This window comes from Sciurus carolinensis, chromosome 7, assembly GCF_902686445.1.
Source record: "Sciurus carolinensis chromosome 7, mSciCar1.2, whole genome shotgun sequence".
Lineage (NCBI taxonomy): Eukaryota > Metazoa > Chordata > Mammalia > Rodentia > Sciuridae > Sciurus > Sciurus carolinensis.
Window position 1 is genome coordinate 34,035,488 of NC_062219.1, and position 18,182 is coordinate 34,053,669.

At 37.3% G+C, this 18,182-nt stretch overlaps 1 pseudogene; it reads right to left on the minus strand.

Annotated features, from left to right (window-relative positions):
- Window positions 1-10,354: 10,354 nt before the first annotated feature.
- On the minus strand, window positions 10,355-12,152 carry LOC124989003 (zinc finger protein 384-like; annotated as a pseudogene).
- Between the last annotated feature and the right edge of the window lie 6,030 nt (window positions 12,153-18,182).

Sequence of the window (18,182 nt, forward strand, 5' to 3'; positions counted from 1 at the left end):
AGAAGAGAGGAAATAGTTAAACTCAGAGCTGAAATCAACGAAATTGAAACAAAAGAAACAATACAAAAAATTGACAAAATAAATACTTTGTTCTTCGAAAAAATAAACAAAATTGATAAACCCTTAGCCACACTAACAGAGAAGATGAGAGAAAACCCAAATCACTAAAATTCGGAATGAACAAGAAAATGTCACAACAGACACAACTGAAATACAAAACATAATTAGAAGCTATTTTAAAAATCTATACTCCAACAAAATAGAAAATTTCGAAGACATCAACAGCTTTCTAGAGACATATGAATTGCCTAAACTGAATGAGGAGGACATACAATTTAAATAGACCAATTTCAAGTAATAAAATAGAAGAAGTCATCAAAAGCCTACCAACAAAGAAAAGTCCAGGACCAGATGGATTCTCAGCCGAGTTCTACAAAACCTTTAAAGAAGAGCTCATTCCAATACTTCTCAAAGTATTCCATGAAATAGAAGAGGAGGGAACCCTCTCAAACTCATTCTACGAAGCCAGCATTACCCTGATACCGAAACCAGACAGGGACACATCAAGGAAAGAGAATTTCTGACCGATATCCTTAATGAACATCGATGCAAAAATTCTAAACAAAATTTTAGCAAATCGCATCCAAAAACATATTAAAAAGATAGTGCACCATGATCAAGTGGGTTTCATCCCAGGGATGCAAGGTTGGTTCAATATCAGGAAATCAATAAATGTAATTCACCATATCAATAGACTTAAAGTCAAGAAATACATGATTATTTCAAAAAATGCAGAGAAAGCATTTGATAAAATACAGCACCCCTTCATGCTCAAAACACTAGAAAAACTAGGGATAGTGGGAACATTCCTTAACATTGTAAAGGCCATCTATGCTAAGCCCATGGTTAATATCATTCTAAATGGTGAAAAACTGAAAACATTCACCCTAAAAACTGGAACAAGGCACGGATGCCCCCTTTCACCACTTCTATTCAATATCGTCCTTGAAACTCTAGCCAGAGCAATTAGACAGACCAAAGAAATTAAAGGGATACGAACAGGAAAAGAAGAACTTAAACTATCCCTATTTGCTGATGATATGATTATAGAGGAACCAGGAAATTGCACCAGAAAACTTTTAGAACTCATAAGTGAATTCAGTAAAGTGCAGGATATAAGATCAATGCTCTTAAATCTAATGCATTTTTATACATAAGTGATGAACCTTTGGAAAGAAAAATTAGGAAAACTACCCCTTTCACAATAGCTTTGAAAAAAATAAAATACTTGGGAATGAATCTAACAAAAGAGGTGAAAGATGTATAGAATGAGAACTACAGAACACTAAAGAAAGAAATTAAAGAACACCTTAGAAGATGGAAAGATCTCCCATGTTCTTGGATAGGCAGAATTAATATTGTCAAAATGACAATATTATAGTGCTGTACAGATTCAATGCAATTCCAATTAAAATCCCAATGACGTACATTACAGAAATAGAGCAAGCAATCATGAAATTCATTTGGAAGAATAAGAAACCCAGAATAGCTAAAGCAATCCTTCGCAGGAAAAATGATACTCGGGGTATCGCAATACCAGAACTTCAACTCTATTACAAAGCAATAGTAACAAAAACGGCATAGTATTGGTACCAAAATAGACAGGTAGATCAATGGTACAGAATAGAGGACACAGACACAAACCCAAATAAATACAATTTTCTCATACTAGACAAAGGGGCCAAAAATATGCAATGGAGAAAAGATAGCCTCTTCAACAAATGGTGCTGGGAAAACTGGAAATCCATATGCAACAGAATGAAACTAAACCCATATCTCTCACCATGCATGAAACTCAACTCAAAATGGATCAAGGACCTCGGAATCAGACCAGAGACCCTGCATCTTATAGAAGAAAAAGTAGGTCCAGATCTTCAACATGTCGGCTTAGGACCAGACTTCCTCAACAGGACTCCCATAGCACAAGAAATAAAAGCAAGAATCAACAACTGGGATAGATTCAAACTAAAAAGCTTTCTCTCAGCAAAGGAAACTATCAGCAATGCGAAGAAAGAGCCTACAGAGTGGGAGAAAATCTTTGCCACTCATACTTCAGATAGAGCACTAATCTCCAGAATCTATAAAGAACTCAAAAAACTCTACACCAAGAATACAAATAACCCAATTGACAAATGGGCTAAGGAAATGAACAGATGCTTCACAGAAGAAGATCTACAAGCAATCAACAAACATATGAAAAAATGTTCAACATCTCTAGTAATAAGAGAAATGCAAATCAAAACCACCCTAAGATTCCATCTCACCCCAATTTGAATGGCGATTCTAAAGAATACAAGCAACAACAGGTGTTGGCAAGGAAGTGGGCAGAAAGAAACACTCATACATTGCTGGTGGGGTTGCAAAGTAGTGCAGCCACTCTGGAAAGCAGTGTGGAGATTCCTTAGAAAACTTGGTATGAAACCACCATTTGACCCAGCTATCCCACTCCTTGGCCTATACCCAAAGGACTTAAAATCAGCATACTACAGAGATTCAGCCACATCAGTGTTCATAGCTGCTCAATCACAATAGCCAGATTGTGGAACCAACCTAGATGTCCTTCAATTGATGAATGGATAAGAAACTGTGGTATATATATACAATGGAATATTACTCAGCCATAAAGAATGATAAAATTATGGCATTTGCAGGCAAATGTATGAAATTGGAGAATATAATGCTAAGTGAGATAAGCCAATCTCAAAAAACCAAAGGATGCATGATCTCGCTGATAAGTGGATGATGACACATAATGGGGGGTGGGAGGGGTTAGTGTTAGGGAGCGGGGTAAGAATGGAGGAAGGAAGTACTGTATAGAGGGAAAAGAGGGGTGGGAGGGGTGGCGGGAAGGTAAAAAATAACAATGACTCAAACAACTTTACCCTAAGTAAATTTATGATTACACAAATGGTATGCCTTTACTTCATGTGCAGAGAAACAACATGTATCCCATTTGTTTACAATAAAAAAAAAGTAGGTTTCATATGATGTTTCTTAGATAGTTTTAATGGAAATACAATTAAATTGAAGTAGTAGCTTATCTATCCATATATAATTTTTTTTGATCATAATAATATACATCCTTGACAATCACGTTCTACCTTAAATTAACTTTATATCCCTTTTTATATTTATGTCAGAATCTCACAATAGTATAATTCTGTTAATACCTTTTCCCATATTTGGTACTATTTTTATATGTAATAGATATGTAATAAACCCACTATATATATATATATATTTTTTTTTTTTTTTTTTTTTTTGGTGGTTGTTTTGATACCAGGAATTGAACTCAGTGCACTCAACCACTGAGCCACATCCCCAGCTCTATTTTGTATTTTATTTAGAGACAGGCTTTCACTGAATTGCTTAGTGCCTCACTGTTGCTGGGGCTGACTTTGAACTCATGATCCTCCTGCTTTCGCTGCCTGAGCGGCTGGGATTACAGGCCTACGTCACTGTTTCCAGCTGTTATCTTCATTTTTACCTTACATAGTTAATTCACACTTAAAGCATGCAACAAAGGAAGAAGAATCTTCTGTTCAGATATTTGCCATTTCCTCTGCTCTTCTTTCCTAACTGTAGATCCAGCTGTGTCGAATATCATTTCTCTTCAGCCTGGAAAACTTCCTGTATCATTTCTTGCATCAGAGGCCTGCTGAAAATGTATTCTGTTCGCTTTTTATTTGAAAATAGGTTTATTCACCTAAATTTTGGGGAGATGTTCTCATTAGAGATAGAATTCTTGATTGTAAGCTTTTTACTTTCCACATTATCTTCTAGCGCCTACTCTTTCTGATAAGAAGTAAGCCATCATTTCTAATGAGATCCCTTCATGTCAGTCTTTTAAAACTCTCACTGCTTTATAGATTTTTTTTTTTAAAAGTTTACCTATGATGTTGTGAGGTATAGTCTTACTTGTTTTTCAACTTGCTTGGGGCTCGTTAGGCTTTCCAGATTTTTGAGTTGTTGTTTTGGATTATAGAAAAATTTGGGCCTATATTTCTTTAATGATACTTTTTATGCCCCATTCTTTTCTCTGATTTCCATCTGGGACTCCAAATACATGTATGTTAGATGCTTCATATTATTCTGCAGGTAAGTCAGGTTCAGTTTATTTAAAAAAAAATTCTGTGCTTTTGTTTGGATTACTTTTATTTATTTGTATTCAAACTCACTAAATCTTTTTTTCTGTGATGGCCAATCTTCATTTCATGCCAGTCTATTAACTTGTTTCAAATATTCTATTTTTTTAGTTATGGTATTTCTACTTGATTTCTTTCTATAAATTACATATATTTCCTAATTTCTCACACCTTCTTCCATATCTTACTAATATTTTTTCTATAAATTCTTTAAATAACTATTTCATTTAATAGTTATAGTTATTTCAAAGTCACTTTCTGCTAATCCCAACATCTGGGCCACTGTTGCCCTGCTTCTATTGATTAATATTTTTGACCATTGGTCACATTTTTTAAATTTTCAAATGTGTAGGGTTTTTGCAATTGTATACTTAATCTTGTGAATAATACATTATCTACAACCCGAATTCCATTATCTTTCTCTGAAAAGTGCTTAGTTTTGTTCTAAAACATAGTTGTGTTACTGAATAAAACCTTGAGTCTCAGAAATCTTGGTTTTAGCCTTTGTTAGAATAGGTCTATTTTAGTTTTGTCCTTACTCCTAGGGCAAGTCTCTCAGTCTGAGGATAAGGTCTTTTTTCCCCTCCATGCTCTGGATGGGAATGTGCCCCCAGGAGAAAAATTGGTGTCTTACTGTGGTTGCTCCTTCTAAGTGCTGAGTGCTGTCCTAATTCTGCCTCCTTTAGGTCGCTTTCCAGTGGTTTTAGCAGAGTATAGAATGTCTGGAATATAGAATGCAGTGGGTAGAAGGGTTAATCTAAAACAAGGCACTCCACCATCACTGGAGCCAAAAGACTCCATGACAAGGTGTTCTCAGTGTGAAGAGTAAGAATAAAGAAACATAGTCAAGGCCAAAAATTAGGATATCATCACTTAGGAATTTGTGATCATTCATAGAGAAATGTAGCCACAATATCTTTATGGATACAAATATCCATATGACTATAAGACTAATTTTTAAATTACCTGTGAGGAATGTTCTAGATGTTTCTGGTCATTTTATATTTTTCTTCATTTAAAAACTTTTAGTTCTTTGTAATAAAATTTTCTGAACATTTAACTGTCATGATTATAGTTGCTAGATACATAAACAATAATGAGAATAACTAACATTGATTAAATACTTATTATGTTCTAGGTGGTATTAGGAAAGTTTTAATGTATTACCTTTTTAATATTTACAAAACAGAGTTTACTCAGTGAGTAGCAGTTTTAGGAATGTGAACTCAGGGATCCAAAGACTGTTCAACCATTTGCTATCAGGGATGCCTCACAGGGGTGAGAATCTGAGACTAAGGATGCTGTAAGAAGTTGTCTACTCATCTAATTAACTCAGTCCTAAAATGGGCTAGTTATGGCTGTCCTTGGTGATTCTGGATAGATCTAAACGGTACGAAGTGACCTTAAATTCTATGAGGGGTTCAGTGGGTTAGTTTCTAATGGAATTAATATATGAACAAACTAATCAATCAGTTGGTTTTCTCTGTATGTGGGGAGAAAGGGCTGGAGGTTTTGTTAAGCCTCATGACTTAGATGTGGCAGGTTCCTGCTGCCCCCTCTTTGGCTAGGATGGAAAATTTCTCACATGTGTCATGCTTAACCACTGTGGTGGCAGCTGAGGCAGCTTTCCCAATTATCTTCTGCTGAACATAACCAACTGACTGCTGACAGTTGTCAGTTAGGCAGAACCCGCGACCCTAATGAGAAGACACAGCAAAATGCTGCTTCAATTATCCAGTGGAAGCATGTTTATTATACCCTCATCAGCTGTCTAATTTATTTATGACAGAAGAGCAGGAAATGAAGAAAATGTCCTTTTGGGTCAAAATAATTCCAACTTTCAGATATGTGAATTTGCTTACAAAATGAAGTCTTACTGGAAATAGCTATAGCAATGTTTGTTGGTTGGTCTATAGACCTTGTTTGTACTTTTAGGATATTTTCTGTATCCTAAAAAATAATACAAACTACTTTTGAAGTTAAACTTTTAAAAAATAAGATATAGGGTAGATGCTGCTATGTCCTATTTCCAATATGAAACTTGAGTCTCAGAGTCTTGTCTCAGAAAGTCTTAAGTTTTCTAGAAAATCTAAGACTTTTAAACGAATTCAAGCAGACTTGTAATTCTAATTTCCCCAGAAACCTAAGTTTTCAGTTTTTAAAATAAATATCAAGAGCAGGATATATAATTTTATAGTGAACTTAGCACATGGTAGACATCTAATAAACTAAAACTGCTGAATAATGAATGAATGGATGAATGAACAAATGACATGGTTGGTTGAGAGTTTTTTAATTACAAATTCTGAAAACCTAAAATAAATGTGACATTATTGGTTGCTGTACCTGGAAGGGAAAGGGTCAAACTGGATGTGGGTCCATTTGTCCTTATATTTGCTGTCCGTCAATTGACTTCAGATTCTCTCTGGCTTCTTTAAAATCATGCCACATGGATATGATAACTCTAGACAGCTCTGGGGTTATTTTATTAGAACTTTTAATTCAAAATAAAAGATATATATCATTATATCATTATATCATTATATCATTTCCAATCTGGGAATTCCAGGTAAATCTCTTCCTGATAAGTCACTGAGTCATAAGCCCACCCTTGTAGCCAGCATGGCCAGCCCAGGCATTGTAACTGATAGTCATTCCAAACCCTATGGAGCTATGAAAGTCCCTCAGAAGAAGGGAGAGGAGGTGCAGTTGCTGAGGTAAGGAGGGAGGCAGTTTGAGCAGCAAAGCATTATTAATAAGAATGAAAACACCTATCCACAATCTGTAAGTACTAAGGATCTGAGATAATAAGTGACTGAATCAAGACCAGAGCAAATGTTAGATAATGAAAAGGTTAATTCTTAATGGATTCTAAAGAAAACACTCAAACTTAGATATATCCTTTTCTTGTCTTTCAAAAAAGAGAATGTATCAGTCAATTTTTCATTACTGTGACAAAATATCTAAGGATATTAAATTAAAGGAGTAAAGTTTTATTTTATGATTTCAGAGGTTTCAGTTCATGATCATCTGACTCCATTGTTTTTAGACCTGAAGAACATTACGGCAGGGAGCTGCTCACCTCATGGTGTCCAGGAAGCAGAGAAAAGACAGAGAGGAAGAGGCTTGGGACAAAATTTATCTTTCCAGATCACACCCTGATGACCTACTTCCTCAAACTAGGCCCTGCCTCACAGAATTTCTACTACCTCCCAATTTCCCATCAATCAATGGGTCCATAAATGGATGAATTCATGAGGTCAGACCCTCATGAATCAGTCACCTCCCAGAAGCCCCACCTCTGAACCTTCATAAAATGTGAGCTTTGGGGATGTTCCAGATATAAATTATGGAGACAGACTCATCCATGAACTAAATTTGGGGCTGTGTTGCTAACATGAACTTTAATTTAAAAATGTATGCCTTCCCCTGTGACTCTGTAATCAAACATTCTAGCTTTTCATGTGACTTGATTCTTTTTTTTTTTTTTTTTTTTTCAGTACTGGGGATTGAACCCAGGGCCTTATGCTTGTGAGGCAAACACTCTACCAACTGAGCTATATCCCCAGTGTGACTTGATTCTTTTCAAGGTAAGGTGATAACATTGATCATATAACTAAATAACTTAATTTTGTGGCTTTTAAAAATATAATTAAATTTTTACTTAAGCAAATCCAGAAGTTTTAAAAAAAAATCATTGAAGCAGGGATTTGGGTTTGGATAACATTGACAATTTATGACTTTCCTTTTTTAAAAAATGTTTTGGCATAAAGTCAGTCACAGAAAAACAGCATGCTATAGTAAATTCAGAGCACGGGTTCTGGGACCACACCCAGGTTTGAATCCATGTTCCTAGTGCTTGCTTTTTATCTGGGTGACCAAGGGCAGATCACCTAACTCTTCAGGGCCTTGGTAGGTACAGTGGGGAAAAGAATAGAATTTCTCCTAAAGGTTTGCTATGTGCTCTTAAATACTTCAATTCATTAAAGTGATGCCTGGCTTAATATATAGGAACTCTTAATTTGATTATTGTTCTCTCTATTTGTGACTTTTTAATATCTTCTCATAGTCCTTGTTTAGAAAGTTTTGTATTTACAGATCTGTGCCAGAAAGGAAATACAGTTGCTGTTCTCATTACAGAGGCTGTGTGCATCCCTTGATGCACAGCTGCCGTGGGAAAATTGGAATCATTTCACTGACCTGGGTTGCTGAGGCATCGACTGTCCATATAAATATCAACTAATTGACTCTTTTGTATTCTATAGTGTTGCACTCTCCAGTTGAGACTGATGTTTAGTGAGTTCAAGATGAAAAGATGCCTTATGGTGAGGATATTGAAAGTCTCCGGAGTTAAACAAAGAAGAGCTGAGCCTTTATTGCAGGCTCGAGCTTTTACAGCATCAAAGAAGTGATTTGGTGTTTGGATAACCAGTTCTGTTAAATTAAGAACTCCAAGCACCAAAATGAAATAAAATCAAAAGGCACCCTTAAACCTACAACAAACTCCAAAACTGGCAGCTTGAATTTAAACTTTGCATAATTCATCATGTGAAAAACTTGGTGTCTAAACAATGAAAAGTTATTATTTATTTGCATTTGTGTTTGCTTTTCAGTTACTAAGAAGAAAGGTCAGTGTTTTCTTCTGCTTTGCCTATGTTAGCTGAAAGTTCTCTGAGATTAGAGATTCAGAAGAGGAAATAAACAGATGTAATGGGTCAGTCTGTTTCCTCCTGTCTGTTGGTAGCTTTTCTGGTAGTTAATTTTGAATAATGTGGAACATATTCAGAGAGTTAGGTCCCTGTGCCTTGGGACCAGAGAGGGTGGGAATGAAGTTGAAACACTTCCATCAGAGTACTGACTAGCTAGGACCTATTCTAACACATATTTAGGTATTAAGCTTATTCATCTACTGGTTTAGGTTTAATGAGTTAATTTTCTTGGGACTCCAGAACTTTGAAATGTAATATGATCATCCTTTATTACTTACTTTTATCATCCTGTGAAATTATGCTTTATTGGCTATTAAGGAAAATATCTGGTATTGATTTGCAAAGGGCCACCCATGGACACAACAGTCATGAAAAAGATAAATTTGCATTTTGAAAAACAAAAACATTAAAATGTCTTTTGCTTTGAATCCTTTTTGCCCTTGAGATGAATATTCATGCTTGATAAATATTCACTCAAGGCCTTTTTGACATGCAGCCTGTGGGAAGATTCTAAACACAACCTGGAAGTTTTAAATTTCTTCTGTGAATAAAGTCTTCACTGTTAGTTCTCAAAGCATCTACAGATATACCTTCAAATTTTTTTTTCCCAGAGATAATGTATTTATAAACACAGAAATGGTTACAACAAAGATGGCTGTGATGAGCAAGTATATATATATATATCTAAATCCATGTCTGGCATCTGAATGTGGCACCTAGGGAGCTAAGTCCAGCCCTTTGTGTTTACCCTGAACATTCCCTTCTCTGCAACACATTTGTTCTGGGGTTTCATAGAGAACACAAAGTTCTCACAGCTCCTTGCGGGATGGGACAGGGAGACAGAGTACAGGGCCTTCATTGGCAGAGAAGGGGGAAAGGTTCTGAGGGAAACCATAACCCACACTTCTAAGCTACCCTTGACCACCTGGGGAATCTCTGGTCCCTTGGGGACCACATCTCAGCCCTTGTCCCCTTATAAATTAAAGGAGGTATAATCCCCACCTAAATCTTCTTCTGTCAGCAGTAGGTAGGAAGTGAAGTGAGACCATGTAGGAGAAGAAAATGGCTCTCAGGGGTTGGGGTATGCAAAACAAACAAACAAACAAACAAAAAACCACCTCTATTCTTTTGCAGGCAAGCATAGGACAGGAGGCTGGTTACATTTGGAGCTCCCTTCTCTGTTATCTGAGAGAACCAGCCTCTAGTCTTCTTTCAGCCTGAACTTTGAGGATGAGGGAGAGGGTAAGTGCCCACAACAGATAAGTTTCCATGAGGTCACAGCAAATCCTTCCCTTGAGCACCAACCCCAAATTTTAAAAGCTTTAAAAGTGGGTGGGGGCGCTGCTGGATGGCCCAATCAGCTCAGTATCCTTGGCAAATCAGGAGGGCTGATGTTCCTTTTGAAGAAGAGTTGAAAATAATGATGGTATCTATTAAAGGAAAGCTGTGCCTGAGGCCCAAACAGATGGTGCCAAGGCTTGTCACAGAAGAGGACTTTTCCCAAGAGGAGTTGGAGAAAGAAGAAACCAGAACTACTTTCTCATATTCCCAATGGGTGGCAGCACGGATCTCTAAGAGCTGGCCAGGTGCTCCACCTGGATGGTGCTGGTGGTGACAGTGAGGCAGATGTCCTTATGATGCTCTGCCGTCTTATAGGGGGTCAGGTCAAAGGAACACTGGGGTGGAGGGTTGGGGTTGCTGTCCCCACCACCCCCACCCTGGGGGGCTGCCCCAGGGGACAGGAAGTGTGGTGACTGTGGCTGCTGTCGCTGCTCCTGGGAGGCCTGGGCCTGGTCTTGAGCCTGGGCTCCTGCCGCTGCTGCCGCCGCTGCCTGTACTTGTTGCTGGAGATCGGGAGGTCGTGTTTGCGCATACCTTTCATAAGGTATGTTTCCGATGTATATGCCCAACTACAGATAGTGCAGGGGTACACCTTGGCGAGCTTCACCGTCGGCGTAGATAGGTGCACCTCTAGGGAAGCTGCATCTGTGTACGCCGATGACAGCTGTGGCACTTGAAGGGTTTATCTTTGTTGTGCTGCCGTCTGGGGACTGCAGGTTGGAGAGTTGTGTGAAGGCTTTCTCACAGCCTGGGTGTGCACATTTGTATGGTCTATCACCGGTGTGGATCCGGGTGTGCTGCTGGAGGTGGGAGAGCTGGCGGAAGGCTTTCTCACAGAAGTTGCAACTCTAGTGCTTGGCTCCTCAGTGTATACGGATGTGCCGGGCCAGGTGGAAGCTGTTGGCGAAGGACTGGGAACAATGTGGGCACTTGTGGGGCTTGGTCTCAAGGTGTGTGACTTGGAGTGGATCTGCATCTCCGACTTTGAGTAGAATGTCAGCGAGCACATCCGGCACCCAGGGTCACACAGCAAGTTCGTGGTGGAGCCGGGAACTGAATCCATGAACCCAAGGCTCTGTCCATGTCCTGAGCCACAGTTCCCTTAGCTCCCGTAGGTTTTGCAGTCTTTCTGGTGGTCATCATCATCCTCAGGGGAGAAGACATAAGGGTCATTCATCTCAGGTAGCCCTGATTCCAGCATTCGCTTCTTCTTGCAGCCCTGGCGGGGGGTGGGGGGCCGAGGGCACTTAGGAGCCACATTGCCACCTCCACCACCACCTCCACCTCCTTCCTCGGTTAGGGTTGATGCTACCCTCTTGGAGAGGTCAGGGACCACCTGCAGGGCTTGTGAGCCAGGGGAAGAGTGGAGACAATCACAGGAGCCGAAATGGAAAAGGTCTGAGCTGATGAGGCTGTGGTCACAAGAAAGCCTGAGGGGGGTGTGATTACCAAACCAGGACCAGCAGCCATCAGTCCTGTAGACGGCTTAGGGGCCACCATAATATTCTGGGTACCGGATGCCTGGCTGTGTGGGGTCAGCTCGTCTGACTTGGACTCTGTGTCCATGCTGATGCCTGAGGGCAGGGACACTGAGGCAGACACTGTCAGCAAGGTGCGGTAACCAGGTGGAGCCAGCCCACAGCCCTTCTCTGGCAACAGCTGATCCTTCATCTTACTGATGAACATTGTGTTCTCAATCTGTCCCGAGACCGTGGGGATAGAAGGGCAAAAGTATGGGTTAGAATTGAAGTGAGATTCTTCCATTCTACCCTCTCTCTCTCTTCCTCCTGTCGTCTTATTCTTTCTCCTTTCCAGGGCTCCTGAACTTTCCGGAAGTGGTGCTGCAGCTGGTGCTCCCGGGAACCCCAATTCCTACACCCCGCCTCCCTCCCTCCCTGCCCCCCCACAGGCTCCGAGAGGAGTCGCTGCGGAGAGAAGGCGGGAGCGCCGGAAACGAAAAGCGGGGGAGGGAGGGAAATATACCTTCAAATTTTTTTCACACTGTGATCTTGTTTTTTGAGTTGGCTTGGGCCTCGCCTCTGCCTCACTCTTAAGAAGTGGAGCTCATTCAGTATTTCAGATGTTCATGGAGCAGAACTGGGAGTCTGGATGGAGGGGAAAGGAAGAAAAGGAAATTTTTAGTGTTTGTAGAGTTTACATTCTAACACTGAAAACAATTGATTTTTAAAGAAACTGCACTGCTTTCAATATTAGACAAGAGAATTTTGGAAGATTTTTGGAAAGGGTCAGTATAAATCAACATTTATCTTATAATTAAAAGTTTTCCATTGATAAAATTTTAGATAAAAAATGTTGTAAATATGGGTGCTGTGCCATGTTTGAATTTTTATAAGTTTATAACTGATTTTTTTTTCTTTGTGTCATTTCTTCCAAACATAAAAATCATAACACAGGCTTCTGATGGGTTAAAAATATTTTCTGACTAATTAATACCCAGCCCTGAATTCCATTACATGCTTTTCTATGAATAATGCCATCTCACCCCAAATCGAAGCATGGGAAATTTGCAATTCCCTCAAAGTATTTTAAATGAGCCCGTTGTCAAGCTGCCAAAGTAAATGAACAAGATTTAAATTTTGCTATAATATCTATCAGAAATTCAAATGACTGGTAATTAAAGCAGTCCTTGCTCTCTTGTGGCACATGCAGCGTGGCAAAACAGCCCTAACGTGTCACCTCTCTGCTTTGGCTTGTTTTATTATATCTATTGAGTACCAGGTGGCTTATCTAGTGTGCCTTATAGTCTATTAAATTCCAAAAGTGAAATAGCAGTAAAACACAATAAATATTTTACAGGTGTGGATGAATATATGTTTCTCAAAGTGATTCTGTGCCCTTGAGTTTTATAAGAAAGTATTTTGTTATTAAATCGTTTTTTTATCATTATATAAAATTTCAAAAAATACACAAGAGGTAGAGTTGATTCATAATTTATTACCACAAGATAATTACTATTAACATTTCTGCAGGTGTGTGTTTATTGGGGTCTAGATATTTTGCTATATATTCTAAAATAATTGTTATACTATGCCATGTAAAATTGCATAAATTGATTTTAAAATGACTTTTTCTGTTATAAAATGAGTATTATTATTGAATACTTGGAAAGTAAAGAACATAAACATAATCTACAATTCATCCAGAGATAACCACTATTGATATTTTGGTAATTTTTAATTATAACCTTTTTTCTTGGAATATTTTTATGTTTTTGGAAGCATACACTAAAAAGTGATTCTTTTGGCATAATGAGTGGGGGAGTAAAATTTTGATGGATGTTTGGCAGAGGAGCTTGTGACATAATATAATTATCTTTCAGAGTTAGAAAAAGTCAACGATTCATTAAAGATGAATTTTAAAGAAATAGAAAATATTTCTAGGTTGCTTGGCAATGAGAATGGTTTCCACTTTCTCTCCAACCTCTGAAGATGTGTATTGAGGAGGAGAGTAGACAGAGTTTGGAGAGAAGAAACTTGTGATTTAGTTGTTTGTTCTTGTCCAGTGTTATACCTGTACTTACCTGCTATTAACAGGAGCTGGAATCCAACTTCATCAAGTAGTATTTTACATCATCATCAAAAATAGTGGGAGATAACTTTGGGTGTGTGATAGAACTCTGGAATTTTGGGTAAAAATCCGAAGCAGAAGAGAAACAGTTGAGAAAGTCTTACTCTATGAAGATTTGTCCTTGGTCTATTGAATACTCCTGTTAATACTTGTCTAATTGTTTTTCTTTCTTTTTTCTTCTTTTTTTGAGAATCACATATTCATTTATTTTAGAAAATTCCCTAAATTTTAGATTCTAGGAATGTGAGTCAGTTTTTATTTTCATTGTTGGTTTAGCTAAAAGCAATGCCCAATCATCCAAATGGACAGCTACTTTCAGATTTTATTAACATATGGCCAATGTACCCAGTAATTGGTCATGACATATCAATTTTTGTTTTTCTAAGTTTGAAATTCATACTAAGTAAGACTTAAGAGCCCTTTTATATAGTTGGGTTATTAGTTGAGTGTTATGATTTTTAATTCATCTTGGCTAAGTACTACTCTAATTTTTTCAAGAATTTTTCTACCCATGTAGACTTTTTGTACCTGAGGATGTCTTTTTGGACATTTTTATTTTATAATCTTTTCATTGAAATGCTGTAGAATTGCTCCAAAGACTTGCCAATTGATGTTGCTAGGGAACTGCTTACTTCAGATTTTTTTGTATATTTGTAAACAGTGCATAATTTTTGCTTGATTTCTTAAGACTTTTAATTCCCTTGGTTTTTCAGTCCAATAGTTCAATAGTCCCATGACCATCATTTGGATTCTGATATTGAAACTAAAGTACCAAGTTGCCTTTACATCCCAATGTGCTTATTAAGGATTTCTATGCAAGACTATTACCTAATGTCATGGAAGGCACCTATGCTGCCATGATCAGGTGTGATATCCCTATCACCCCTCAGCTGAATAGGTTCAATACACTGTTCCAAAAGTGCACATTGCTTATGCAGTGGCATCTGGCTGTAGTGGGTTTTCTGAACTATAGTAAGACTAAAGCTCAGTCATTTTTCCAGAAGATGATGATAACTTGGATTGCTCCTTTTCCCTGCAATGTTCCACCTATTGATTGATGAACATTATGTCAGGATTGAGAAAAGCATTTTGCAGTGAAATCCTAGCTAATCAGAGAGGGTTGAACATCTGGCTTGAAATCCATCCCTGTCCAAGATGAACAATTGGATGTTACAAGCAAGGCAACAGCTGAGTGTGGTAAAGGTTGAGAATCATAAACAATTTGGTTTAATTATACGGCAGTAATTAAAATTTTTACTATGGATATAGCACTCGATTTAGTCTAGATGTAGGTAAACTTCAATCTCCGTTTTTAAGTATTTTATATATTTCAAACAAGTTGTTTATATTTTCACTGCTTGTGATAGTAATTTTCTTATTTCTATGTTCCAAATAACTATTATCCTCTAATTTCTTTCTCCCTCTCCTTTGCATTCTGGGAAATCTAAAGTTTGTTCTCCAGATCACAGATTTGCTTTTTTTTTTTTTTTTTTTTTTTCTGTGCAAGTTCTGCTTTTTACTGACACAAAGATAAGTTTTGGTTATATTTTAATCTTGTTTCCTTAAAATTCTTCTCTAGTCATCCTTTGTCACCTAATTCTAATTCTCTTTTAATCTCAGTGGTTTTCTGTGCCTTGTGGCTCTTCTTCCATATAGGCAGTGCATCTTTTCAATCCGTTGAGGAGATCAAATGATTCTGAAAATGATTAATTCATGTATTATATGTTTAAAAGTTCATTCTTATTTTAAATCCTAAGGATAAAGTCTCTAGGCAGGTTTTAAAATTCATCCTTGCAACAAAAGATGCATGGCTGGGCGCCAAATTGATGTATACACCTTCTGACCTTGTGGAAGCACCTTGGCATGCTCATCCATCTCCAGGGTGACCCTGCAATACTGAGATGAGGGTGTCTGCTCCCCAGCCCTATTTCCTGTCAATTTGATTCTCTGAGCTAATAAAATGCTAGGAAAAATAAAATGCACAGATGCTACACTTGGTGTTGCTGTTTGAACAAACGGCATTGTGGGAACTGCCCCTCTGGAGTGTCGACTTGTCTCCTTCTACTTGATATCCTGTTGGTTTGAGGAGTTGCAGTTTCTGAGCAGATGCAGATTTAATGGGCTGTCGGCATGGCAGCCCACCCTGCAGAAAAAACTCTACCGGGACAGCTCAGAAGTTTTGCTCATTTCAAAATTAATGACCCAATAAAAATATTGAATCTCTTGCCCTATTCACTCAAATATCTTTTCCAATGGTCTTTGTAAGACAAGAAGGCTGAACATTTACATTAAAAATAGATAAATACCATAAACGTAATTCAATTTATAGTTTTCTCTTTGGCTATGGAGTCTCTGGGTGATCTTATTTTTCCTGTGCTTTTAGGTGATAATACTGTGTAAAGGAAATTTGTAGCAATTACTCATGATTTAAAATAAGATTCATTACTAATACGTTCATGTTGCATTTCTAGACATTACGCAATGGCATGATTTTTCATTTGCTAAGGCCATGACTTGATGCTAAATGTTACAGTGTAACGTACTTTAACTTCATGGAAGTTACAGTTTGTAAGGAATATTAAGCAAGAAAAAAATCTTGCCTGTATTGCACAGGGATATTAAGTACTGCTGTAATTCTTAATGTGCCCTAGACCTAGTATTTGACTTAAACACAGCAGGGAGCTTAGAAAGCTGGAAACAAAAAGAAAACATATTAAGTGTATTTTTTTCTGCCTCTGTTGATGCTCATATTAAATGTGAGGTATTTTTAGTTTAATTGTATGACTAGACAATAACTATAGTAGTTAACTGTCAAATATAGCATTTGTTCGAGATAGTTTTCAATTCTTTAGTTTTTACATTGATTTTGTTTTTTATTTCTCCAAGAATTTTTTTAAAAAATATTTCTTTTTGGCTATTTAAAATAATTTAAAAATATTTTTCGTGCTTTTAAGAAAGATTGAAAAGCATTCTGAGTTCTGAATAGACCACATATTTTCATTCTAAGTTAAGGAATACGGATCTGCATTAACTTTGGGGTTAGTGAATGTACTTAAATGGAATCCCTAATAGGGGCATATTTTTTGCATATTTTCAATTATGCAATCACGAATGCGTGATTTTACTCTTTGCTTGCAATCCAGTTTTGCATGCATATTCAACCTGTTTTGCATGTGCTAATTAATGGAAGAGGTGCAGGTAAGAAGAAATTAGATGATAATCTCCCAGTGGCCCTATCCCTACTGTGATATTCAGGAGGGCTTTGCCTATTCTTGTCCCCCAATTGCTTACATACTTCTTTAAGTAGATTTGTAGAACGGAACAGTAGATTTGTAGAATGGTCCTAGATGAATGTTCTGTCATGACTGGCTTGTGGTTACACTTGTGATTTTATGGTTACCATAGATTCAAGCCCTTTTGAGACTAAAACCCATGCGCTTTCCTGGCAGTTGAAGTCTGTATTCTACAGATTCCTGATTATATATTGCATCACATTTTTATTTAATTTTAGATGTTCTAAAATTTTGTGTTTTCAACTAAATTCTTTAGTTCTTTGAGGTCAGAGTCAGTACTTTATAAATCCTTTTCTTATTATCTGTCATATACTTGGCATTCTGTTAACAGTTGAGTTAAGCAGAACTAAATGCAATTGACTTTACATGAAAATGTGACTGCATGCTCTGGAAACCAAGGTATTCAAATTTATTTTCTTTTCTGACTGAATAAATGTGTCAATAAATTATTTCCTTTATGCCTCTAACTTTCTTGCTTTTTCTTAATGAAGGGAGAAAACATATACTATGGTGTCAATCAGGATACAAAATTATATATACTATGTCATTTCAACTAGTATAGGAGAAAGGTTAGAAATGTCTATCTCTGGATAATTATGGGTTTTTTTTCTTCTCTTCTTTGACTTTCTTGAACTTTTAACATTTTTTGGCTCTCAGAACATATACTCTTGTAATCAGAAGAAAATTAAAGAAAAAAAAATCTTTTTAGTCCTCATGCATGTGTGTGTGTGTGTGTGTGTGTGTGTGTGTGTATGCCAGAAAAGGGGATTGGGGATGGGGGAGAGGGGAGTGAGGAGAGAGAAAGAAAGATTTTTCTGTGAAAGTAAAATGAGCTAACAACAATAACACTAAATGAAGTTGGATTGTGGTTAATTGCTATTTTACTGAAATGTGACAGAATTGATAGAATGAACGCCATTTTGCTCTACATTTTATCAACTAGAACCCTTACTCTATATTTATCACATGTATATCTCCATTCTATATTTATAACATCTCTCATCAATTTCTCTTTTAATATACAGCAAACTCAAACTTATCTGATA